The following is a 27167-nucleotide window of genomic DNA, read 5'->3' as shown; positions in this document are numbered from 1 at the left end:
CTCTTCAGCCTCCGCTGGCAGGTCCCCCGACGTCCTCATCTTCTCCTCCCCGCCGTCTTCTGCTCCCAGGCTTTCTCCTTCGTGACCTGTCCAGAGAGACGCACAAGAGGTGAGCTCTACACCAACCCTCTGGTGCCGGCCCGTGGCCGAGTCCCAAGGCTGAAACCTCCCAACCGCCCCCCCTTGCCCTCTTCTTCCCTCCACTCCTCCCGGTACCCCAACCCTGCCCACTCCCAGCAGCTGAGCTGACCCCACACCAACAACAAGCCCGCTTTCCCCTTCCTCCCTCCCCTCCCAAGAGCCCAAACCTTACACCAGGCTCTTGCCCGGGCTGCACCCTTTGGTCTCTGCCCGTTGCTGCTTCCTTCTGGGGGGCCCGGGACACAAGGACACCCCTCTGAGCCATCTCTGCACCCTCCCCTCCAGCCCCCCTCCCACCTCCCGGCCCCCGAGAAGCCCAAAAGCCCAGGCAGCAGCCCCTGCTCCTCCCCACTCACCAGCCCCTGCTGCTGGACACCCCGTAAAGGGCCAGGGAACGTGCCTGTGGTGGCCAGATTGATCCCTAGCTTTAAGTGCCCTCCAGAAAAGCCCACTCCTTATCCGCTCTTGGCACCCTTTGCGCCACACCGCCCAGGCAAAGCCAGCTGCAGCCTCTGCCCTGCACCTGACCACGTCCAACAACAACTACCTGCCAAGAAGCCTCCAACACCACAACGCTTCCCTGTTCTCCCCTGACACAAGCTCACACAACAAAGCCTTCACAGAGCCACCTGCTCCTCCTGCACAAGGGCTGCAGCAAACATCTACCTCAAGGCTCCTGCAACAACGGCCTCCGCCACCAACACTTCCTCTGTCTCCACAGGAGACTTCCCTAAGCTGCCTCCTGACAAACTCGCCCTGTCCTCGCCAAAGACACACACCACTACAACAACAACAACAACAACTCCTGCCAAGACAGATTTGCGTGGGCGGTGGGCGGACCCCAGGTGTGGGCTAAGGCAGAGCTGGGCTTGGCAATGGAGGAGGGCACAGCCCGGGGGCTTTATCTAAGGTTTTATTGCATCATTCTTCTCTTCCCTGGCACCAGTGGATGGATCCGCTGGGGATGTCTGGAGGCATGAGGGAGAGAGAGAGAGAGAGAGAGAGAGAGAGTTTAGGTAGGATTAACCAGCTCAACACCCCTGTCCCAAGCAGGGGGACCCCGAGCCTGCAGACACCCCAGGAGGCCCCACATGATTTACACTTCTTTCTCACCCCTGCCCCAGCCTGGGCACAGAGGGGAAAAAATACAGCAAGTATTTGTCAAAGGGGCACCCAGAGCTCTATCGGGTTTTCTTTCAGGAAGACGCCAGGGCAAGGAGATGGCCCGCCATTTGCCAGCCTCTTCCAAAAGGAAAGCCTTCTCCCTCCTCAGCTCAGAGGCTTTTGCAACTCACCAGAACCTCCCCCAGCGTTGAACAGGAGCCTGGGAGCGCGGGTGCAGGACGCCTGGTGTCCTGAGCCTAGGGGAGAAACAAAGAAGAAGAGGAGCGTGAGACCACTGAGCACAAAGTGGGAAGGAAGGAGCCCTGCCCCCAGCTCACTACCAGGCGCTGAGGAAGCCTCGGCTCGGGCCATCGGACGCCCCCTGGCCTGGGAGGTCTGGGCCCCTGGGCAAAACTTCCAGGGGGAAGCCAGGCCAGCTGCAAAACCACCTGCATCTTTCTTCATCCCTCCTGAACCGGAGGGTCCACCGCCATCCATCCTCTTCTTCTTTTTCCCTTTTGACTTCTTCAAGCTCTTAACTGCCTCCCTCTTCCCTCCCAGGTGCGTGGCCACCCTCTCTGCTTCCTTTGTCACTCTGGAGCCAGGGGTCCCTCACCATTCTTCGCCTTCTTCAGCCTCCGCTGGCAGGTCCCCCGACGTCCTCATCTTCTCCTCCCCGCCGTCTTCTGCTCCCAGGCTTTCTCCTTCGTGACCTGTCCAGAGAGACGCACAAGAGGTGAGCTCTACACCAACCCTCTGGTGCCGGCCCGTGGCCGAGTCCCAAGGCTGAAACCTCCCAACCGCCCCCCCTTGCCCTCTTCTTCCCTCCACTCCTCCCGGTACCCCAACCCTGCCCACTCCCAGCAGCTGAGCTGACCCCACACCAACAACAAGCCCGCTTTCCCCTTCCTCCCTCCCCTCCCAAGAGCCCAAACCTTACACCAGGCTCTTGCCCGGGCTGCACCCTTTGGTCTCTGCCCGTTGCTGCTTCCTTCTGGGGGGCCCGGGACACAAGGACACCCCTCTGAGCCATCTCTGCACCCTCCCCTCCAGCCCCCCCTCCCACCTCCCGGCCCCCGAGAAGCCCAAAAGCCCAGGCAGCAGCCCCTGCTCCTCCCCACTCACCAGCCCCTGCTGCTGGACACCCCGTAAAGGGCCAGGGAACGTGCCTGTGGTGGCCAGATTGATCCCTAGCTTTAAGTGCCCTCCAGAAAAGCCCACTCCTTATCCGCTCTTGGCACCCTTTGCGCCACACCGCCCAGGCAAAGCCAGCTGCAGCCTCTGCCCTGCACCTGACCACGTCCAACAACAACTACCTGCCAAGAACAGCCTCCAACACCACAACGCTTCCCTGTTCTCCCCTGACACAAGCTCACACAACAAAGCCTTCACAGAGCCACCTGCTCCTCCTGCACAAGGGCTGCAGCAAACATCTACCTCAAGGCTCCTGCAACAACGGCCTCCGCCACCAACACTTCCTCTGTCTCCACAGGAGACTTCCCTAAGCTGCCTCCTGACAAACTCGCCCTGTCCTCGCCAAAGACACACACCACTACAACAACGACAACGACAACAACAACTCCTGCCAAGACAGATTTGCGTGGGCGGTGGGCGGACCCCAGGTGTGGGCTAAGGCAGAGCTGGGCTTGGCAATGGAGGAGGGCACAGCCCGGGGGCTTTATCTAAGGTTTTATTGCATCATTCTTCTCTTCCCCGGCACCAGTGGATGGATCCGCTGGGGATGTCTGGAGGCATGAGAGAGAGAGAGAGAGAGAGAGCGAGAGTTTAGGTAGGATTAACCAGCTCAACACCCCTGTCCCAAGCAGGGGGACCCCGAGCCTGCAGACACCCCAGGAGGCCCCACATGATTTACACTTCTTTCTCACCCCTGCCCCAGCCTGGGCACAGAGGGGAAAAAATACAGCAAGTATTTGTCAAAGGGGCACCCAGAGCTCTATCGGGTTTTCTTTCAGGAAGACGCCAGGGCAAGGAGATGGCCCGCCATTTGCCAGCCTCTTCCAAAAGGAAAGCCTTCTCCCTCCTCAGCTCAGAGGCTTTTGCAACTCACCAGAACCTCCCCCAGCGTTGAACAGGAGCCTGGGAGCGCGGGTGCAGGACGCCTGGTGTCCTGAGCCTAGGGGAGAAACAAAGAAGAAGAGGAGCGTGAGACCACCGAGCACAAAGTGGGAAGGAAGGAGCCCTGCCCCCAGCTCACTACCAGGCGCTGAGGAAGCCTCGGCTCGGGCCATCGGACGCCCCCTGGCCTGGGAGGTCTGGGCCCCTGGGCAAAACTTCCAGGGGGAAGCCAGGCCAGCTGCAAAACCACCTGCATCTTTCTTCATCCCTCCTGAACCGGAGGGTCCACCGCCATCCATCCTCTTCTTCTTTTCCCCTTTTGACTCCTTCAAGCTCTTAACTGCCTCCCTCTTCCCTCCCAGGTGCGTGGCCACCCTCTCTGCTTCCTTTGTCACTCTGGAGCCAGGGGTCCCTCACCATTCTTCGCCTTCTTCAGCCTCCGCTGGCAGGTCCCCCGACGTCCTCATCTTCTCCTCCCCGCCGTCTTCTGCTCCCAGGCTTTCTCCTTCGTGACCTGTCCAGAGAGACGCACAAGAGCTGAGCTCTGCACCAACCCTCTGGTGCCGGCCCGTGGCCGAGTCCCAAGGCTGAAACCTCCCAACCGCCCCCCCTTGCCCTCTTCTTCCCTCCACTCCTCCCGGTACCCCAACCCTGCCCACTCCCAGCAGCTGAGCTGACCCCACACCAACAACAAGCCCGCTTTCCCCTTCCTCCCTCCCCTCCCAAGAGCCCAAACCTTACACCAGGCTCTTGCCCGGGCTGCACCCTTTGGTCTCTGCCCGTTGCTGCTTCCTTCTGGGGGGCCCGGGACACAAGGACACCCCTCTGAGCCATCTCTGCACCCTCCCCTCCAGCCACCCCTCCCACCTCCCGGCCCCCGAGAAGCCCAAAAGCCCAGGCAGCAGCCCCTGCTCCTCCCCACTCACCAGCCCCTGCTGCTGGACACCCCGTAAAGGGCCAGGGAACGTGCCTGTGGTGGCCAGATTGATCCCTAGCTTTAAGTGCCCTCCAGAAAAGCCCACTCCTTATCCGCTCTTGGCACCCTTTGCGCCACACCGCCCAGGCAAAGCCAGCTGCAGCCTCTGCCCTGCACCTGACCACGTCCAACAACAACTACCTGCCAAGAAGCCTCCAACACCACAACGCTTCCCTGTTCTCCCCTGACACAAGCTCACACAACAAAGCCTTCACAGAGCCACCTGCTCCTCCTGCACAAGGGCTGCAGCAAACATCTACCTCAAGGCTCCTGCAACAACGGCCTCCGCCACCAACACTTCCTCTGTCTCCACAGGAGACTTCCCTAAGCTGCCTCCTGACAAACTCGCCCTGTCCTCGCCAAAGACACACACCACTACAACAACAACAACAACAACAACAACAACTCCTGCCAAGACAGATTTGCGTGGGCGGTGGGCGGACCCCAGGTGTGGGCTAAGGCAGAGCTGGGCTTGGCAATGGAGGAGGGCACAGCCCGGGGGCTTTATCTAAGGTTTTATTGCATCATTCTTCTCTTCCCTGGCACCAGTGGATGGATCCGCTGGGGATGTCTGGAGGCATGAGAGAGAGAGAGAGAGCGCGAGAGTTTAGGTAGGATTAACCAGCTCAACACCCCTGTCCCAAGCAGGGGGACCCCGAGCCTGCAGACACCCCAGGAGGCCCCACATGATTTACACTTCTTTCTCACCCCTGCCCCAGCCTGGGCACAGAGGGGAAAAAATACAGCAAGTATTTGTCAAAGGGGCACCCAGAGCTCTATCGGTTTTCTTTCAGGAAGACGCCAGGGCAAGGAGATGGCCCGCCATTTGCCAGCCTCTTCCAAAAGGAAAGCCTTCTCCCTCCTCAGCTCAGAGGCTTTTGCAACTCACCAGAACCTCCCCCAGCGTTGAACAGGAGCCTGGGAGCGCGGGTGCAGGACGCCTGGTGTCCTGAGCCTAGGGGAGAAACAAAGAAGAAGAGGAGCGTGAGACCACCGAGCACAAAGTGGGAAGGAAGGAGCCCTGCCCCCAGCTCACTACCAGGCGCTGAGGAAGCCTCGGCTCGGGCCATCGGACGCCCCCTGGCCTGGGAGGTCTGGGCCCCTGGGCAAAACTTCCAGGGGGAAGCCAGGCCAGCTGCAAAACCACCTGCCATCTTTCTTCATCCCTCCTGAACCGGAGGGTCCACCGCCATCCATCCTCTTCTTCTTTTTCCCTTTTGACTCCTTCAAGCTCTTAACTGCCTCCCTCTTCCCTCCCAGGTGCGTGGCCACCCTCTCTGCTTCCTTTGTCACTCTGGAGCCAGGGGTCCCTCACCATTCTTCGCCTTCTTCAGCCTCCGCTGGCAGGTCCCCCGACGTCCTCATCTTCTCCTCCCCGCCGTCTTCTGCTCCCAGGCTTTCTCCTTCGTGACCTGTCCAGAGAGACGCACAAGAGCTGAGCTCTACACCAACCCTCTGGTGCCGGCCCGTGGCCGAGTCCCAAGGCTGAAACCTCCCAACCGCCCCCCCTTGCCCTCTTCTTCCCTCCACTCCCCCCGGTACCCCAACCCTGCCCACTCCCAGCAGCTGAGCTGACCCCACACCAACAACAAGCCCGCTTTCCCCTTCCTCCCTCCCCTCCCAAGAGCCCAAACCTTACACCAGGCTCTTGCCCGGGCTGCACCCTTTGGTCTCTGCCCGTTGCTGCTGCCTTCTGGGGGGCCCGGGACACAAGGACACCCCTCTGAGCCATCTCTGCACCCTCCCCTCCAGCCCCCCCTCCCACCTCCCGGCCCCCGAGAAGCCCAAAAGCCCAGGCAGCAGCCCCTGCTCCTCCCCACTCACCAGCCCCTGCTGCTGGACACCCCGTAAAGGGCCAGGGAACGTGCCTGTGGTGGCCAGATTGATCCCTAGCTTTAAGTGCCCTCCAGAAAAGCCCACTCCTTATCCGCTCTTGGCACCCTTTGCGCCACACCGCCCAGGCAAAGCCAGCTGCAGCCTCTGCCCTGCACCTGACCACGTCCAACAACAACTACCTGCCAAGAAGCCTCCAACACCACAACGCTTCCCTGTTCTCCCCTGACACAAGCTCACACAACAAAGCCTTCACAGAGCCACCTGCTCCTCCTGCACAAGGGCTGCAGCAAACATCTACCTCAAGGCTCCTGCAACAACGGCCTCCGCCACCAACACTTCCTCTGTCTCCACAGGAGACTTCCCTAAGCTGCCTCCTGACAAACTCGCCCTGTCCTCGCCAAAGACACACACCACTACAACAACAACAACAACGACAACGACAACAACAACTCCTGCCAAGACAGATTTGCGTGGGCGGTGGGCGGACCCCAGGTGTGGGCTAAGGCAGAGCTGGGCTTGGCAATGGAGGAGGGCACAGCCCGGGGGCTTTATCTAAGGTTTTATTGCATCATTCTTCTCTTCCCTGGCACCAGTGGATGGATCCGCTGGGGATGTCTGGAGGCATGAGAGAGAGAGAGAGCGCGAGAGTTTAGGTAGGATTAACCAGCTCAACACCCCTGTCCCAAGCAGGGGGACCCCGAGCCTGCAGACACCCCAGGAGGCCCCACATGATTTACACTTCTTTCTCACCCCTGCCCCAGCCTGGGCACAGAGGGGAAAAAATACAGCAAGTATTTGTCAAAGGGGCACCCAGAGCTCTATCGGGTTTTCTTTCAGGAAGACGCCAGGGCAAGGAGATGGCCCGCCATTTGCCAGCCTCTTCCAAAAGGAAAGCCTTCTCCCTCCTCAGCTCAGAGGCTTTTGCAACTCACCAGAACCTCCCCCAGCGTTGAACAGGAGCCTGGGAGCGCGGGTGCAGGACGCCTGGTGTCCTGAGCCTAGGGGAGAAACAAAGAAGAAGAGGAGCGTGAGACCACTGAGCACAAAGTGGGAAGGAAGGAGCCCTGCCCCCAGCTCACTACCAGGCGCTGAGGAAGCCTCGGCTCGGGCCATCGGACGCCCCCTGGCCTGGGAGGTCTGGGCCCCTGGGCAAAACTTCCAGGGGGAAGCCAGGCCAGCTGCAAAACCACCTGCATCTTTCTTCATCCCTCCTGAACTGGAGGGTCCACCGCCATCCATCCTCTTCTTCTTTTCCCCTTTTGACTTCTTCAAGCTCTTAACTGCCTCCCTCTTCCCTCCCAGGTGCGTGGCCACCCTCTCTGCTTCCTTTGTCACTCTGGAGCCAGGGGTCCCTCACCATTCTTCGCCTTCTTCAGCCTCCGCTGGCAGGTCCCCCGACGTCCTCATCTTCTCCTCCCCGCCGTCTTCTGCTCCCAGGCTTTCTCCTTCGTGACCTGTCCAGAGAGACGCACAAGAGCTGAGCTCTACACCAACCCTCTGGTGCCGGCCCGTGGCCGAGTCCCAAGGCTGAAACCTCCCAACCGCCCCCCCTTGCCCTCTTCTTCCCTCCACTCCTCCCGGTACCCCAACCCTGCCCCTCCCAGCAGCTGAGCTGACCCCACACCAACAACAAGCCCGCTTTCCCCTTCCTCCCTCCCCTCCCAAGAGCCCAAACCTTACACCAGGCTCTTGCCCGGGCTGCACCCTTTGGTCTCTGCCCGTTGCTGCTGCCTTCTGGGGGGCCCGGGACACAAGGACACCCCTCTGAGCCATCTCTGCACCCTCCCCTCCAGCCCCCCCTCCCACCTCCCGGCCCCCGAGAAGCCCAAAAGCCCAGGCAGCAGCCCCTGCTCCTCCCCACTCACCAGCCCCTGCTGCTGGACACCCCGTAAAGGGCCAGGGAACGTGCCTGTGGTGGCCAGATTGATCCCTAGCTTTAAGTGCCCTCCAGAAAAGCCCACTCCTTATCCGCTCTTGGCACCCTTTGCGCCACACCGCCCAGGCAAAGCCAGCTGCAGCCTCTGCCCTGCACCTGACCACGTCCAACAACAACTACCTGCCAAGAAGCCTCCAACACCACAACGCTTCCCTGTTCTCCCCTGACACAAGCTCACACAACAAAGCCTTCACAGAGCCACCTGCTCCTCCTGCACAAGGGCTGCAGCAAACATCTACCTCAAGGCTCCTGCAACAACGGCCTCCGCCACCAACACTTCCTCTGTCTCCACAGGAGACTTCCCTAAGCTGCCTCCTGACAAACTCGCCCTGTCCTCGCCAAAGACACACACCACTACAACAACAACAACAACGACAACAACAACAACTCCTGCCAAGACAGATTTGCGTGGGCGGTGGGCGGACCCCAGGTGTGGGCTAAGGCAGAGCTGGGCTTGGCAATGGAGGAGGGCACAGCCCGGGGGCTTTATCTAAGGTTTTATTGCATCATTCTTCTCTTCCCTGGCACCAGTGGATGGATCCGCTGGGGATGTCTAGAGGCATGAAAAAGAGAGAGAGAGCGCGAGAGTTTAGGTAGGATTAACCAGCTCAACACCCCTGTCCCAAGCAGGGGGACCCCGAGCCTGCAGACACCCCAGGAGGCCCCACATGATTTACACTTCTTTCTCACCCCTGCCCCAGCCTGGGCACAGAGGGGAAAAAATACAGCAAGTATTTGTCAAAGGGGCACCCAGAGCTCTATCGTCTTTTCTTTCAGGAAGACGCCAGGGCAAGGAGATGGCCCGCCATTTGCCAGCCTCTTCCAAAAGGAAAGCCTTCTCCCTCCTCAGCTCAGAGGCTGTTGCAACTCACCAGAACCTCCCCCAGCGTTGAACAGGAGCCTGGGAGCGCGGGTGCAGGACGCCTGGTGTCCTGAGCCTAGGGGAGAAACAAAGAAGAAGAGGAGCGTGAGACCACTGAGCACAAAGTGGGAAGGAAGGAGCCCTGCCCCCAGCTCACTACCAGGCGCTGAGGAAGCCTCGGCCCGGGCCATCGGACGCCCCCTGGCCTGGGAGGTCTGGGCCCCTGGGCAAAACTTCCAGGGGGAAGCCAGGCCAGCTGCAAAACCACCTGCATCTTTCTTCATCCCTCCTGAACCGGAGGGTCCACCGCCATCCATCCTCTTCTTCTTTTTCCCTTTTGACTTCTTCAAGCTCTTAACTGCCTCCCTCTTCCCTCCCAGGTGCGTGGCCACCCTCTCTGCTTCCTTTGTCACTCTGGAGCCAGGGGTCCCTCACCATTCTTCGCCTTCTTCAGCCTCCGCTGGCAGGTCCCCCGACGTCCTCATCTTCTCCTCCCCGCCGTCTTCTGCTCCCAGGCTTTCTCCTTCGTGACCTGTCCAGAGAGATGCACAAGAGGTGAGCTCTACACCAACCCTCTGGTGCCGGCCCGTGGCCGAGTCCCAAGGCTGAAACCTCCCAACCGCCCCCCCTTGCCCTCTTCTTCCCTCCACTCCTCCCTGTACCCCAACCCTGCCCCCTCCCAGCAGCTGAGCTGACCCCACACCAACAACAAGCCCGCTTTCCCCTTCCTCCCTCCCCTCCCAAGAGCCCAAACCTTACACCAGGCTCTTGCCCGGGCTGCACCCTTTGGTCTCTGCCCGTTGCTGCTGCCTTCTGGGGGGCCCGGGACACAAGGACACCCCTCTGAGCCATCTCTGCACCCTCCCCTCCAGCCCCCCCTCCCACCTCCCGGCCCCCGAGAAGCCCAAAAGCCCAGGCAGCAGCCCCTGCTCCTCCCCACTCACCAGCCCCTGCTGCTGGACACCCCGTAAAGGGCCAGGGAACGTGCCTGTGGTGGCCAGATTGATCCCTAGCTTTAAGTGCCCTCCAGAAAAGCCCACTCCTTATCCGCTCTTGGCACCCTTTGCGCCACACCGCCCAGGCAAAGCCAGCTGCAGCCTCTGCCCTGCACCTGACCACGTCCAACAACAACTACCTGCCAAGAAGCCTCCAACACCACAACGCTTCCCTGTTCTCCCCTGACACAAGCTCACACAACAAAGCCTTCACAGAGCCACCTGCTCCTCCTGCACAAGGGCTGCAGCAAACATCTACCTCAAGGCTCCTGCAACAACGGCCTCCGCCACCAACACTTCCTCTGTCTCCACAGGAGACTTCCCTAAGCTGCCTCCTGACAAACTCGCCCTGTCCTCGCCAAAGACACACACCACTACAACAACAACAACAACAACAACGACAACAACAACAACAACTCCTGCCAAGACAGATTTGCGTGGGCGGTGGGCGGACCCCAGGTGTGGGCTAAGGCAGAGCTGGGCTTGGCAATGGAGGAGGGCACAGCCCGGGGGCTTTATCTAAGGTTTTATTGCATCATTCTTCTCTTCCCTGGCACCAGTGGATGGATCCGCTGGGGATGTCTGGAGGCATGAGAGAGAGAGAGAGGGAGTGCACTTTAGGAAGGACTGATCTTCCTCATGTGTAAGAGAAATTGGTTTTGTTTTTTGTCAAAATAATTTTTTAAGACTTTTTTCAGTACTCCACCTTTAAAAGGTGGGTAAAACACAACAGTCTAGTTTTGTAAGATTTTTTTTTAATAGATTAACAACTATTTAGTATAGGTGTTCTTGATTGGGGCTGCAATAATTATTTATTGATGTAAGGGTTAATATAAAACTTGTGCCAATAATATTTTTGTAATGATAATGACACCTGGTTTAAGCTAACACAGAATGCTTATTTAAGAGAATCTAAGGAATTGTTTACATTGTCATTGTAATAATTTACATATAGTTACATTTGTTTATTTAAGAAAAAAGGTGTGGGCCGATTATACCCATTACAAGAAATAACAATTAGAGGATATGTGGTCATGCCCGTTAACTCTGAGGACGTTAGAGAAGTTAAAAAAGAGATGAGAAATTTATTGGAAGATCCGTTAGGAGTAGCAGAATAGGTAGAATAATATTTAGGCTCCTATGTGTTTACCTGTGATGAGTTTACAGTCAGTTTTAAGAATGATCAGGAGGGCAGGAATGAGGATTTGGGATGAGCAACATCAGCAGGGTCCTGCAGCAGATATTAAGTGGCCCCTACAAAAGTCAGACTGGACTAACCATGATCCAGCACATAGGGGGCATATGTAGGAGCTGAGAACAATATTATTCAAGGTAAAAGAGAATCCGTCTCACACGGACAGAATATTAATAAAACATTTTTTTATACAACATCAAAAGAAAGATGAAACTCCTACTGAGTGGTTAGAAAGGTAAAGAATGAATTTACAGATGTTCTCAGGGCTGGACCCCAGTACTCCAGTAGGAGAAGCTGTATTAAAAACTCAAGTTTGTGGCTAAATCTCAGAAGCATATTAGGAAAAAGCTGAAGAAATTAGAGAACTGGCAGGATAGGGGACTGGATGAATTGTTTAGGGAGGCTCGGAAAGTGCGAAGAAGGAAAGTGTATGTGCGAAGAGGTGAAGAGGCAGAGGAGCAAGCAGTGAAAATGATGGGTGCTGCTGCTGTGCGAGGGAGTCAGAGACCGGCAGGTCAAAGGCCAGTGGGGTGGGAGCTGGTTGAGCCCAAGGGACAGTATCAGAGGCCTGGTAAAGCTCCAGGGCCACTTGAAAGGACTAAGAATGTAGTAGTTTGCTATTACTGCAAAAAGAAGGGTCATATGAAGAGAGATTGTGGACAAAGGAAGAGGGATGAGAGGATGTTTGAGGAAAATTAGGGGCTTTACTTGCTAGGGACCAGAGAAACAAATGAGCCCTTTGATTAAGAAAAAAACAAAAAAAAGTTGGTTCCTAGCAACAGGAGGGAGAATTTTCAGTGGACTTGGGGGAGGATGGTAGACAGCTTGTAAATTGTGAGCTGTCTTGGGAATTTTACCGTTGTTGAGGGAACAGAACTGGCATTGTTTGTACTGGCTTAAGTATGCATATTATGTCGTACATATTTTTGAAAAATTTTTTGAAAAAAGAGGCCTAATTAATTAACAAAGGAAGGGACTTATACACAGGTATTGCGAGCCCTGCGAGAACCAGCAGGAATAGCAGTAGTACATGTAAAAGGTCACTAGAGGGAGCTGGGTTTTATAATCAGGGATAATAACATAGCTGATCAGGAAGCTAAAAGGATAGCCTTAATGACCATGTAGATGACTGACAGTCAATGCAATGAATTAGATACAAGTAATCAAAAGCTGTTAACCAGAAGATAAAATGTATTCATTTTTTTTTTTTAAGATTTAAAAATTAAACCTTATTTGTTACAATTAATGAGTAGGCAGGAACAATAGGGAGCTAAAGGGTTTAAGTAGTGCAACGACCACCATTGGGTTTAGTGATACATAGAATAAAGACTGGAGATAAAATATTAAGTCAAATCCTGGAAGGATTCCTCTTTGACTTCTCGCTGGGAAGTTTTTTTTTATTGTTTTGCTTACTACAGAGACAGACAGCCCAACTTCCAAATGAAGATGGATAGATGCCAGCCACGTCAGGGGACCAGTTAAAGTGGAGTGGAGGACCATTCCAGGAGCAGATCTTACAAAAGTCATCAAAAACTGATGTGAGATAGTTGATGAAACCTCTAGGCAAAGGGAAATAAAGAGTAAACACCATACTATAAGAATACTTAGACCTTCATTAAAAGACTTAGTAGGAACTGTAAATTGATGTACAAAAATTACATTTGCTATGCTTTACATGGCATCTAACCCAATTTTTTTGCCTAAAAGACCAATTGCAATATAAAATAAGCAGAATAAGGGGCTGATATTAGTATATATAAGGTAAATTTCTCCTAGGTGGCTACGGAGGTACACTTGTCAGAGTGAAATGCAGTGTTGTTTGTTTTAGTGATGTAATTGTGAGATACATGTCTGATTTATTTTTTATTTTAGTAGCTGCTTAAAACTCACTTAATAAATAACCAAAACACAACTAGCCAGAAATGTTATTAGTGTAGTATTAGTGGGCAAAAGCTACTTTTTGTTATAATTGAAAACAATTATAAGATCTGTATGGACAAAGAAATAATTAGATAACACATTTAAGTTTGTTCTGTAGCAGAATTTTAAAGTAACCTTATTTTTCAGTTTCATTACACTCAGCCTTCAGATACTTTCAGAACGCTCTATTCCTTAAGAAAATCCTCAGCTGTGTTCTAGGCTCTTGCTCTTCCCTCATATGTAGTTAAAGGCTATCAGCAAGACTTTGCTGCCCAAAGGATGAAGACTAACAGGTTATCAATGTTTTCATCTTCACGTTTTTTTGCCCTTAATCTTTGAACATCCACAGTATGAAACATTCTGCACATCTGCCTAGGACTCTGCCTGCTCCATCCCCATCCTGTCTGACAGGTCATGATAGGAGCTGTCTCAGAGATGGAAATGAAGGCAGACAAGGTGGAACAGAGATTTTTGTTGTTAGAAGCTGTGACTTTTCTGAGCCTTTGTGTAAATTCATCTTCTAGTCTGGCTCCACCTAAAATCCAAATCAAACTTAGAAAGAGCCAGGACAGGGATTTAAACAAGTCCATGTCTGTCAGGAAATGCCCTTCCACTGTGAAGTGAATACTTTTAGCTCTTGTGGAAAGAACCTCTTTTTGGGATTGTTATAGATTCTGGTTGGATTTAAGCATGACAACCATCTCATTCTGTCTGACAAAGAATAGAGATTCATACTGCCATTAATTCAGGAAAGACTGCTTCTTTGCTCATTTGCCTCTCATTCTGCCAATGTGTTCACACTAGTATAGTATTTTAAAAACCTTCTTCCTAAATTTACTTTGGACTTGGAAAAGATCCTAGTGGGAAATAATTAAATTAGTCCTCTAACAGGGGAAAACGTCAGATTTAGGTCTGATCCAGTAATTAAACTGACCAACAAGTATGTCCATTGATAGCTTGTGGTATTTGAAGAGTTTGCTATTGACCAAAAATTCAATCCAGAACTTAAATCTTATAAAAGCTTTCACAAAGGCTTTCACAACTCTCCAGAAGTCATTTAACAAAGGGCTGTAAAGAATTTTCTTTAAACTGCCAAGTGTTTTATAGCTATTATTGTCATTTCCATCCCAAACAGGTTATGAGCTGCATGGTGTGAAAAACCTACCAGAAGGACCAGCCATTCTTGTGTATTACCATGGAGCTATTCCTGTAGACTACCTTTACTTTTTGTCTAGGCTGTTTCTCTGGAAGAAAAGACTTTGTCTGTTGGTAGCCGATCATTTTGTCTTTCGTTTGCCAGGTAAAAACATATCCTCTTGTATTAAAATATCCTGGATGCACTCGATTTATCACTGCTTTTGGTGAAATTTACATTCATTACCCTTTCAAGACATCCTTTAAACTGAAAGACTGGTTTTAAACTTTTAAAGTAAAAGCTGGTAGATGCAGAAGGACAAACAGCATAGAATACCCTGTCTTTTAGGTGAAAGTTTAAAAATATTGGTAGGGTCTCCAGAGACAACAAACAGAAATTATATAATCCCTTTGGAATGAAATATCATGCCTTAGTGGAAAGTGCAGGGTAGGACTTTATTAATCACCCAGTCCTGGATGGTCATCTATTGTCTATAAGTGCAGAAGAGCTCAGTAAATGATAAGGTATCAATTACTTACTTGTTCTCTACATTGGGTAGCCATTATAGGATGGGATATGACATAAAATCTACCTTTTGATAAAAGGAGAGATTATTTACAGGCACCTTTCACCACTTACATAAAAAATTCTAAGAGGAAAGGAAGCTATGTACAAGTAGAAAGCCATTCTTCAGAAAAGGAAGTTGTGTCCATACACTGGAAACAAAGAGCACAGACTCAAGCAAGTTAGATTCATGAGCATATTAAAGCATCCCGGGAAAGATGATGAGGAAGAATTTGCTAGAAGCATACTTAGTAAATATTTTGTAGTACTAAACCCATCAAGAGATGATTAATGGTCATCAAGAGCTTATTGGCTTTTAAGACCCTATGAGGAGAGGCTGAGAGAGCTGGGGCTGTTCAGCCTGGAGAAGAGGAGGCTCAGGGGAGACCTCACTGCTGTCTACAACTACCTGAAAGGAGGCTGTAACCGGGTGGATGTTGGTCTCTTTTGCCAGACAACTTTCAACAAGACAAGAGGGCATGGTCTTAAGTTGTGCCAGGGGAAATTTAGGTTAGATATTAGAAAGAATTTCTTTACGGAGAGAGCAATCCGGCATTGGAATGGGCTGCCCAGGGAAGTAGTGGATTCTCCATCCCTGGAGATATTTAAAAAGAGACTGGATGTGGCACTCAGTGCCATGGTCTAGCAACCGCAACGGTGGTAAAAGGGTTGGACTAGATGATCTCTGAGGTCCCTTCCAACCCAGCCAATTCTATGATTCTATGAACTGTAAATAATAATAATAAAGTGTTACTAAAAAATATAGAACCCCCACATCCTCTGAAGAGCACTACCTGCTGCTGAGAAGAGACACTCCCAGCGCCTTTTGAAAACAGGCGGCCGAGACAAAGGCAGAGCAGTACGAGGTGTGAGGTGACATATAATGGGGAACCTAATATTAATTACCTTGATCACTTCAATCCTGCTGGCCGAAGGTTTAGGAAATGAACACCACCAACCCTCTGAATGGTCCCTGATATACCTTGAAAAGCTGTGAGCTCCATATTTGATACCAATATCAGATCCTATGGCACCTTGTACTGAGCAAAAAGCATGTAATTTTTGTCCTGCTCCTGGAAAATCTTCCTCCATGCCCAGATGACAATTAAAATACTATTTATTGAACTATAATATTTTTCTAATATACACAGATTGATTTTCTGGCATCCTGAAGAACCAGCAGGTGGCTAGGTAGCTTGTTGGGTCTGTCCTGCTTTGAACAGGAAGTGTGAAAAGCACAATGTGACAATTGTTAAAGCCAAAGCTTTATGCATGGGAATCAACAAACAGGTTCACATCAGGTAAAATAAATACGCACAACTTGTGTTATGTCTTCATTAGGAATTTTTACCTGCTAACAGATTTCTGAGTAAATAAGTGCATCTGTGCTTTTCGAAGCAATGTGTGAGTTTTTCATGAGACCTTTTGTGAATATTCATTCTCAATGATGCTTTCCCTGTAATGCCATATACGTAACATTCTCTTTCCAGAGTAACACTTATTTTAGTTAGGAGCATTGCACAAACAGGTATTTTTTTCAGGCTTTCATGTGGTCATCTGAATATAAACATATATAAAATATATTTTTGTGTGAAAGTTATATTAAATCAACGTATAAATATACTATTTGTTTTAGGACTTACCTGTGGGCCTAGTATTTTCAATAAAGTAATTGCATTAGTTAAGAGTCGTTTAGAAGCAGCCCATCTAATGCTCATGCGTGCCAGATATGAACAAATACCTTCTAATAAATCTGAAACGGCAGAAGTTTTTGTATCACGCTGCCAAGAACTGCAACAGTTCAATGAACAAAATCCAAGATAAAAGAAAAGGGGAGATTGTAATAATTTACATATAAAGTTATATTTGTTCATTTAACCTATGTAACTTTGTTCACAAAACAGAAGTATTAACAGCAAAGTTACGTGCCAAAAACACAGTGGTACTGTAACAATTTGTAATAACTTATGTTTGTTCATTTAACCTAAGTAGAAAAGTTTTAGTGTATTTAGGCAAGATAGAAACAGCGAAAGAAGGTAAGGATGTTAACTGTAGAATGTACTTGAGAAAGAAAAAGTGTATTGTGACAAAATGCTGTGTAATTATGTTTAAACGTTCTTATAGACAACCTTTGTAGAAAGGGGTTAACCAAAACACACGATGTGTCTGCTTAAGAATAATTATTGTAGAAAAGGGTTAACCAAACACAAGATGTGTTCATAAGAGGAATTAGTATTGTTGGCTGTGTCTGCTCAAGAACAGTTTGTATCTCGACACATTTTGAGCTTTCCCAGCAACATCGGGCTCACACAGCCATACAGGACTATAAATACCTAAGAAACTTTAAGGAAGCGGTGCTGTCCTGTCGGAGCAGAGACTCCCGAGCACCCAGCGCTGTTTTTGCTTGCTAATAAATTCTAATTGGTTTTCAATTAACGTGTCCTGGTCAATTTTTTGGACCCTCTTCTAATTTATAATTGTCGTCATCTTTTTAAAGGAAATATATTTGCTAAACTGAGAATTACAGTACCTTGAGTTAAGAAACAGAACATGGCTGAAGACTGAAGAAATGCACATCCCCAGAGAAGAAGAGGTGAAAAATTAACATCTAGAAAAATCTTTTTTAAATTTTTATTTCATACCCACATCCCTTTTGACCACTTCCAGGAGACACCAGGATTTCTCACAAAGTTCCTGCTATTCCTGGAACTGAGGTGCCCAGAACTGGAGACAATATTCCAGATGTTGCCTCACCATCCCACTTACCAGTACCTGCCTAGCCCTGAAGAGCAGCCTGGAAGCTGGGATGCAGAGCTACTGGTATCCTGAACCTAGGGGAGAAAAGAAGAGTATCAGTCTGAGCATTAACTGTACACCTGGAAAGAGCTGTTCCTAAAAACTTAAACATTTCAAAGTTTTAAAATAAACTTAACAAAAATTTCTAAATTAAAATTAATAAATGTTATTGCAAGATTAATTTCAAATTAATAAAAGTTACTTCAAATAATTCTTGTTATAATGATGTAAGTTAATAATAAAACAAATACATCTATACTAAACTGTTCATTATATATACTTATTAATGTTTAGTTCCATTATAAATAAGCATTGAAAAGTAGAATAAAATTCAGTATTATTTTTAAAATTCAAATATCTTAAATGAAAAAAAAAAATTATTTTAAAATTTTTTATGTAAAAATACCATTTAAATCTTAGAAAATAAAAATCACATGATAAAAACCTGGGATAGAAAATAAAACCTGGGAGTTAAAATTTTTTTAATAAAAAAAGAAAAAATTAAAAATTAAGATTTTAAAAAGTAATTTTAAAAAAATTTATTTTTTTTATTGAAATTTAAAAGTCCATGGTAAATATTAATAATTAGGTTTTAAATTTATCTGAAACTTTACCCATTTATTTAAAAAGTAATTTTAATTATTCGCGACAGTAAAAATATGCATCATTAAAAATATATATTAATTAAAAATAAATTTTAATTTGAAATAAGGGTAATGATTTTAAAATATAAAAACTAAAATTAAACAAATTAGCTATGTTTAAATTTAAAGAAAATAATTTAAAACATTAGATTAGAAAATAAATATTTCAAGTAGAAATAAACATTACAAAAACGAGAAATTACAAATAAAGTCTAAGAATAAGGCCAAATTGTTAAAATCGAGTTAAAGATTTAAATTCAAGTGTTATATTTATTGTAAATAAACACTTATAATTAAAATGAAAATTATTATTAAAATTGAATTATTTAAGCTAGAAAAAATATACTTTTCTATTTAAAATACTTCCTTTTTAAGATACAATTAAATCATACAAAAATATAAAAGACATGACAATAACCTGGGAAAAAAAATAAAACCAACATGAGAAATTATGACAAACTTTAAAAAATTAAGCTAAATGTTTAAATAGTTAAAAGTATAGCTAAAATTTATTGTACTTGAGTAACATTTTAGTATTAGAAATGAAACTTATACAATCTAAAAACCAATTAAAGTTAAAAGTAATTAAAAAAGAAAAAGCAATAAAAATATTAATATGTTCTAAATTTTTAAAATTACATTTTAAGCACTTAAATAAATATTAAAACTATATTTGTTATTTAATATTATCAATATTAATAATTACATTTAAAAATAAAATTTAAATAGGTAATAGAAAATATACTTTACATATTTTATTATATATTTATGAATATAAATGTAAAAAATAAGTTTATTATTATATTATATACTTGTTTATTTATATTTTATAGATGAATTATTTATATTCATATATTTACTTTATATAATATAGTATTTTTATTTATGTGTAACGTATGTATAAATTAATTATTGATAATTAATATTATATAAATTATAAATATAACACTGATGTTAGTAATTATTAAAATATTAAATCTTAATATCGAAAATTTTAATTTCATTTTAACATGTTAAAAACATTAAGAAATTAAAACTCATAAAGGCAATTAAAAAATATTTACGTTTAAACATAGACTTAAAAGTTACACATTGGAAATTCGATTTAAAATTTAATTAAATTTTTAAGATTTTTAAAAAACAACACGATCTTCTGGAAACAAAGCTGTCGGTTTCCTGTCAGAAGTGAAAAGTGATTAAAAAAGAAAAAGCAAATAAAAATATTATGTTCTAAATATTCAAAATTACATTTTAAGCACTTAATCTTAAATAAATAAATTTTAAAACTATTTTTATTATTTAGTGTTAATATTAATAATTACAATTAAAATAAAAATATTTAAATAGCTAATAGAAAAATTTACTTTACATATTTAATTTATTATATTTTACATATTTTTATATGTAAGTTTTATTGTTATGTTATATACTTAATATTTTTATATTTTATAGATGAAGTATTTATATTCATATATTTACTTCGTATATTTATGTATAACGCAAGTTGTTTACATTAAATACTATTGATATTTAGTATTATTATAATTATAAATATATAATAAATGATAATTATATATAATATATATACTATATATAATATAGTATATATATAATAGAAAAATTTGCTTTACATATTTAATTTATTATATTTTATATATTTTTATATGTAAGTTTTATTGCTGTTATATACTTAATATTTTTATATTTTATAGACGAAGTATTTATATTCATATATTTACTTTGTATATTTATGTATAACGTAAGTTGTTTATATTAAATACTATTGATATTTAGTATTATAATTATAAGTATATATAATTTATTATAATTATATATAGTATATATAATATAAAATATAATATATATAAAATATAATATAAAATATAATATATATAACATAATATATATAACATATAATATATAATAGAAAATTACATATTTTATTTATTATATTTTACATATTTTTATATGTAAGTTTTATTGTTATGTTATATACTTAATATTTTTATATTTTATAGATGAAGTATTTATATTCATATATTTACTTTGTATATTTATTTATGTATAATGTAAGTTGTTTAAATACTATTGATATTAAGTATAAATATAATTACAATTATAAATATATATTATAATTATATATAATATATAAAAGTATAACATATAATACATATAATATATATTATATAATATATAAAATACATAGTATAATATATATTATGTATAATATAAAATATATTAAATATATATAATATGTAATATATAATATATATAATATAAATATTTATAATTATAAATATTTAACACTGATGTTAGTAATTATTAAAATATTAAATCTTAATATCGAAAACTTTAATTTCATATTAACATATTAAAAACATTAAAAATTTAAAACTTATAAACGCATTTTAAAAAATATTTACGTTTAAACATAGATTTAAAAGTTACACATTGGAAATCGCATTTTAAATTTAATTACATTTTCACAAATCAACACGCTCTTCTGGACACAAAGCTGTCGCTTTCCTGTCACACAGTGTAACAGGATCAGAGCCGCAGCCGCCATCTTGTCCCCCCCTTTCCCCCCCGAGCTTCGGTCCCGCCCCTCTTCTTTCCCTAAAATGGCGACCGCGCCGTTTTCTCCCTCACCTCCTCAGCCACCCCTGACGAGCCTTGACGCCCGGGGGGGGGGGGGCAGTCCGTCCACTCGGCCCCCGCCGCCATTTTAGGAACCTTCGCTTTTTTTTTTGTTTTCCCTCGCAAAACCAGCGTTTAAAACAGGTGGTTTTTAATTGCATTAACGACACTTTTAAAAGAAAAACAGATCTGGGGGGAAACCACACCGTACAGACCAGATCGGATTAGTTAAAATATCAACAAGTCACTCAGAACACTTAAAGAGTACAAAGCAGACACAACTCCAACATCGGACAACCCATGCGCGCGGCCGCCAGCGATGCCGTGATACAAACCCCCCTTCCCCCCCCCCCCCCTCATCCGCACCCCAACCCCCGCTCGGTCTCTCGGACCCCTCCGGGACCACGCGGAAAAATCCGCGGGTCTGCACGCATAGCGTAGAAACTCCACCCCGCGCACTGGAACTTTTGGGCATTATTAACCGAGGAATAGTTTAACCGAACACGGGTGCGAATATTGAGGTAATTTTCAAGTTTCCTCTCACCATTTTCAGTATAAAATAGGACTGGAATTCCAGGAACCTCTTACTGAGGTGAGGACACCGCCTCACAGCGCAGGAATGGGTATTGTTGCAAATTATTACTGCTCCGAGTGCGGATCGGCCGATAGCAAACAGGGTACCGAAACCGAATTTGGGTCTTAGACGCAGCGACAACCCCCGCCCCCCCCCGAGTTACCTCAAGCCCCAGGCCCCGGCCGCCGCCGCCGCCTCCCTTCCCTTCCCCTCCCCTCCCGCGTTCAACACTTACCTCATCACCTCAGAGCAGTCGCCTCACAGTTCGCGCCGTGCTGAGGGAACGCGAGGCAGCATGCCCTTTATACCCGGGCCAGCCAATCGCGTTCGAGCCCGCCGCCCGCTCCGCCCTCCTCCCCGTACCACTGGAGGACGTTCCTGTCCATCACCGGCACCGGTTCCCGCGCCTGCAGAGCACGTCACCGCCCAGCCTTTATCCCAGCCAATCAGCGCCCGAGCTGCCCTTAGCGCCACAGTCCCTGCAGTTCCGCCGAGCGGCCGCAGGGTGGCAGTGGCGCTCCGTAAATCCTCACCCTAATCGCACGGCCCGGCGTATGATCAGTTCCTGAGCATGGAAACACTGCCGGAGCCGCTTCGTTTGCTTCCAGGGTATTAACAGCCACCACGAGAAAGGCTTCCATCCATGAGCTGCTTTCTGCTTCCTGAAACACAATGAAATCCCTTTGCAGAACCGAAAAAAAGTGTGGAGACATCTGTTCAGACAGATGGGCGATTATAATTTTTTAATTAAACCAAGTCTTCTCTTTTTTGCATCAAATGGATAGATTCTTCATTTGAATTACTTGATAACACCATTTCTTAAAGAACACAGTTGCTTAGGTAGTCAACCATACAATGAGGTAGAGAAACTTGCTGCTACTGTCTGCAACACAATAACCAGTCTTCATAAGCATCTGCTTGTGTATAAATATATATTTATTAACATTTCAGTTTCCTAATGCATTACACAGCCCTCTGGCCTTCATAGATGATACTTTACAGGATAATGTTTTCCTCTTTCCAGAATGAAGCAAAAGGGTGATACATAGAATATACAAATCGTGCTTCACGATACATTTGATATACTGTAGCACACCTTGGACATACACTGATACCACATTTTCATTATCAGTTTTAGAATCTCAAGGGTGCATTCTCCATTGCTCTTTGATGTTCTGCTTCCTAGAAAAAGAAAAAAAAATAGCAATTTCATTATTTTTGTGGGGAAATTAAAACCCAAAACAACAACAAAACAAGCACAGAAAAAATATCATCATTCCTCGCTGTCTCCAGGTAGATAGAGTGTCAAGCACTTCACACAGCTTTTCAGCTGGCTGAGTTGCAGATTCCCTGTCCCCCCCCAAAACAGTCCCCCCGATCTTGTCAATCGACTCCCAAATGGTAAAACGTTTGGGCATTCAACAGACATTTGGGCTATCACCACCTTTGACATTCAACAGGTCACCTACTCATATGGAAATTAACCCCCCCCCTTCTTGCAGCCACAACTACACCATCCGAATTTCCACACGAGGAAAACTTTGGGGGTTGGGGAGGCACAGAAGAGTGGAGGGGGGATGGAGGGGTGTTTATTTAAGGAAATTTCATCACACCAGTGCAGAGGCGAATTTGGACTCTGCGTTATTACAGAGGGGACCTCAAATTATTTAGTAATTTCCCCTTTCTCATTTAGTCAGCCTTACTGACACTAAATGCAGAACCCCTCCACTGAAAAGGCCCCCCGACATTGATTTTCCCCCCTTAGACATAAATTGGAGCCCAAACATTTCAGACCACAGGCACTCTTCCATCACCAGAGCTGGGCAGAGCAGAGCTGGAAAGAGCACGAATGCACAGGGCAGGAATTGACAGGATGGGAGAGGACGGGACAGGACAGGGCAGAATGCTTTCAACACCTTGTTGAAAATGAGAAAAAAACCCCAACAAGTACTAAAAGGAAAACCCACAAAACTTCTTGTCTTTAACTTTGTTTTTAACTTGATAGTTCGATGCAGGCCATGTTCCCTCCTAAACTGGCAGTATGGCAATGGGGCAGGAGCAGATGTGGCAAGAAGAGCTGGGGCAAGGTCACCTGTGTAGCAAAAGATGAACAGTTCAGGGGGAAGCAGCTTCATGTGGAAATACACTGCGGGGCCGAAATGCACCAGCACAGAGTCCAGCACACATTTGACACAGTGCCCCCCTCATCTCTATCAATCGTCACAAGACTTTTGGCCTCCCCGGCCGACACCTAAGAGCATTTTAAGACAGCTCCACAGTTCCTTCACATCACCAGAAATTCACTGCCAAAAGCAGACAAAACCGGCGAGCGGCAGCCCGTGACAGGACGGGGCTCAAACTCCCCGCCGGCTCCCCCCCCGCCGCTTCCGGGTTGGGGGGGTCGCTCCATCGCTCGCTCGCTCGCTCCCGGAGGCGGGCGGCGCGGCGGAGCGACCGCAGCCGGGGCCCCCCGCCGGGCTGGAGTTCCGCGCCATGCCCGCCGGCTCCGCCAACAGCGGCGGCAGAGGCGGCAGGAGCGGAGGCGGCGGCTCCGCACCCGGCGAGAGGCAACCGCGCGGCAGCACCGCCGCCATCACCCCGGAAGCGGCGCGGCATCACGCGCCGGCAGTGACGATTCCCCAGCGCCCACAGCGGCACCGCAGCCGCGGAGAGCCCCAGTGCCCGCGCTGTGCCCGCGCTGTGCCCGCAGCCGCAGCCCCGCGCTCTGCACCCGGGAACGGCCGCGAGTCAACAGAGAGCTCGGCTCCGATGCCGGTGTCTCTGCCTCCCTGCCTGCCTGCCTGTCTGTCTGTGTGTGTGAATGCACACCCGAGGGCAGGGACCGCCGCGGTCCCGAGCTGTGTCCGCAGCGCACACACTGACTGTAAAACCCCTCCCGATTTGCACCCTCATGCCCTCACAGCCCCTCAGCTTGGCTTTCACATGACAAAGAAGCTGGTAGAGAGAGATGGCAGAAAAAACAGCGGGTGTCCAAGCTCAAGGAAGCTGCAGATGTCCAACAGTAAGCTTGCAGACTTCCACCCTTCAAACAGCATCCTCAAATACACGGGGGGAAGGGTGAAGATGGCTTCTCGACAGCCGACATTCTGGGAAGCACCATCCTCACTCAGAGACACTCAAACCAGTATGCCCTGCTAAGTCAGGCGCCTTTACAGATACGACAATCTCACCAGTAATGACCACAAAGCATTCAAAAGTAGAACTTGAAATACATTACTGAGCAAGTCTCCTCAAAATTTAAACTCCTCGCTAGTTCAGAACTCACTTCTCCAGCTCTCTGCCAAAAGCAGCATTCTCCATTTCAGCTCAACTATTTTTGAGAAATCTAACAACCTGAAATACAAACCTAAAGCTTTGTCACCTGCCTCACAAGAGAAGTCAATATTGGTTTTTAAGGCAAGAAGGGAAATGGGATCAAGTTATGTATGCTGGTATGTTTCTCATACCTTGAGAAACCACCCTGAGTGACAGAGGGAATGTGGTGTTCATTTGCCATGTCTTGATTCTTTTGTTCTTCTCTTGAAGAAGGACAGAAATAGACCTGGGGGCAGGTTCAAGAGCTGTCGTTCAGCTTGCAGTATAGCAATGAGAGATCCCAGCCTAGTAGCTGGAAGGGCCAGGGCTAAGCAGGGAATGCTGATTCAAACCCAGGCATCAGCTAACTCCGGGCGGGAAGCCCTGAGGCTTTCGCAATTGCTGCCTGGAATCGCTGGAAATTGGCTGGGGGAAGTGATAGGCACAATCCTGATAAAAAGAGATAGTGCTTTTAAAATTAAAACCCAGGACCCTGATAAGAAGGATGCAGAAGCTATGATGAGGAATCAAGGAGAACGAGAAGAAAAAATGGAAAACTGAAAGAGATTCCGTACTGTTTGCCTCCACCTCCCCCTCCCAAACCATTCCCCATCTTGTCAATCGGCTCCCAAGTGGCTGTCTGAAGAGCACAAAGGAAGAAAATTCACCCAAATATGATCCATTCAGGTAAAACATTTGGGCTATCACCACCTTTGACATTCAACAGGTCACCTACTCATATGGAAATTAACCCCCCCCTTCTTGCAGCCACAACTACACCATCCGAATTTCCACACGAGGAAAACTTTGGGGGTTGGGGAGGCACAGAAGGGTGGAGGGGGGGTGGAGGGGTGTTTGTTTAAGGAAATTTCATCACACCAGTGCAGAGGCGAATTTGGACTCTGCGTTATTACAGAGGGGACCTCAAATTATTTAGTAATTTCCCCTTTCTCATTTAGTCAGCCTTACTGACACAAAATGCAGAACCCCTCCTCTGAAAAGGTCCTTTACAATTTAAAGCCAAGCCTTCCTTAAAAAGATACAACAGTACAAATGTGACATCAAAGACTGTCGGGGAGACAGTCTCCAAGTTAATGCTGCTTTTTTAAAGCGACATACTGCATCATGAGCCACGAACTGGAAAACAAATCACAAGCACCTCAGCTACCAGCTTGCTTACTCTCCTGAAATGCACCATTATAAAGGACTGAGACAAGATACACGGAGTCATAGAAGCACTGACCGATTTTCATCAGCCCTGGAGTTTAGCCACAACTTGATGAAAATTGATCACCTGGCACACATTGTGCTCTTGCGCTTGCAAAAGCCTCTGAAACAAGAGCTGCAAGCTGCGGAAGGAAAACTTCTTACTGCAAAACATACAAGTTTTTAGCCCATCAGAACCATTTACCAGACACTGGCTGATCTCTCAGAACTGGAGCCTCAACAACTCAGCACTGGATACCTCAGTGGTCAGACTCGTGTCATAACGCTGATGCTAAAAAGCCACAAACTTGTGGTTGAGACAAAAAAACCCAAATCAACAAAACAACAACAACAGAAACAAAAAAAGAAAACAAAACAACCAAACAAAAAACCAAACACCACGTGCCACAGCATCTATTTCTTATGTACAGGCTTTCCCAGTCTTTCTCAATACTTGAAAGAGTACCTGAAGAAACACCACAAAAGTTCCTCTCCACTTTCAGAAGTCAAAGAGTTGAAAGAATTTTCAGAACTTGAAAAGCACTTTTATTTAGCTGGAGAGGAGTGTGATATGTGACAACACTTAGTGAGAAATCATTGCAAGGGCTTCTCGGACTCAAGCAGAGACTCAGGCAGCCTCAGATGTCTCCTCCAGGGCTCAGCAGACATTGATTTTTCTGCCCTCAGACATAAACTGGAGCCCAAATATTTCAGACCAAAGGCACTGTTCCATCACCAGAGCTGGGCAGAGCAGGGCAGGAATGGAGAGGAAAAGAATGGACAGGAAGGCAAAGGCAAAGGCAAGGCAAGGCAAGTGCAGGGGAGGAAAGGGCAAGGAAAGGGAACAGGAAAAGGAAAGGGAACAGGAAAAGGAAAGGGAACAGGAAAAGGCAGGAAAGGAAAGGAATGGGCAGGAGAGGAATGGGCAGGAGAGGAATGGGCAGGAGAGGAATGGGCAGGAGAGTCCCCTCTGGGCTGGGCAGCAGCTGGGGCAGCCCAAGCCCAGGCTCTCAGGGACAGCTCACACCAGGCTCAGAGCAGCCAAGCAGCTCCTACCTGGGCAGGCAGAAGGCGACCTGTCCTGGGCAGTGATGTTCGTGTGAGGGGAGGAAGCCAGGAGCAGCGGCAGCAGAGCCTCAGCCTCTCTCTTGTTGGCCATTTTGTACTGAGCACGCCAAGCAAAACTGTTTGGAGACAGAGTTTTGAGTCTTTAAACAGCAAAGGTATTTATTTTCGGATCCGGGGAACTCCCAGC

The 27167-nt window shown here is 47.0% G+C and overlaps 1 long non-coding RNA gene across 1 annotated transcript; it reads right to left on the bottom strand.

Annotated features, from left to right (window-relative positions):
- Window positions 1-27054, bottom strand: LOC115598588. Its single transcript, XR_003987756.1, has 19 exons — window positions 26969-27054; window positions 17507-17571; window positions 9876-10508; window positions 9367-9463; window positions 8942-9007; window positions 7999-8622; window positions 7491-7587; window positions 7066-7131; window positions 6122-6748; window positions 5613-5709; window positions 5187-5252; window positions 4248-4868; window positions 3739-3835; window positions 3314-3379; window positions 2371-2990; window positions 1862-1958; window positions 1437-1502; window positions 498-1109; window positions 1-86 (listed from the first exon to the last, which is right to left on the bottom strand). It is a non-coding gene; the product is annotated as an uncharacterized LOC115598588 (long non-coding RNA).
- Window positions 27055-27167: the final 113 nt, after the last annotated feature.

The sequence above is a fragment of the Calypte anna genome, chromosome 7, assembly GCF_003957555.1.
Source record: "Calypte anna isolate BGI_N300 chromosome 7, bCalAnn1_v1.p, whole genome shotgun sequence".
Classification (NCBI taxonomy): Eukaryota; Metazoa; Chordata; class Aves; order Apodiformes; family Trochilidae; genus Calypte; species Calypte anna.
The sequence above is the reverse complement of the archived record's forward strand: the minus strand, read 5'-3'. Positions and strand labels throughout refer to the sequence as shown.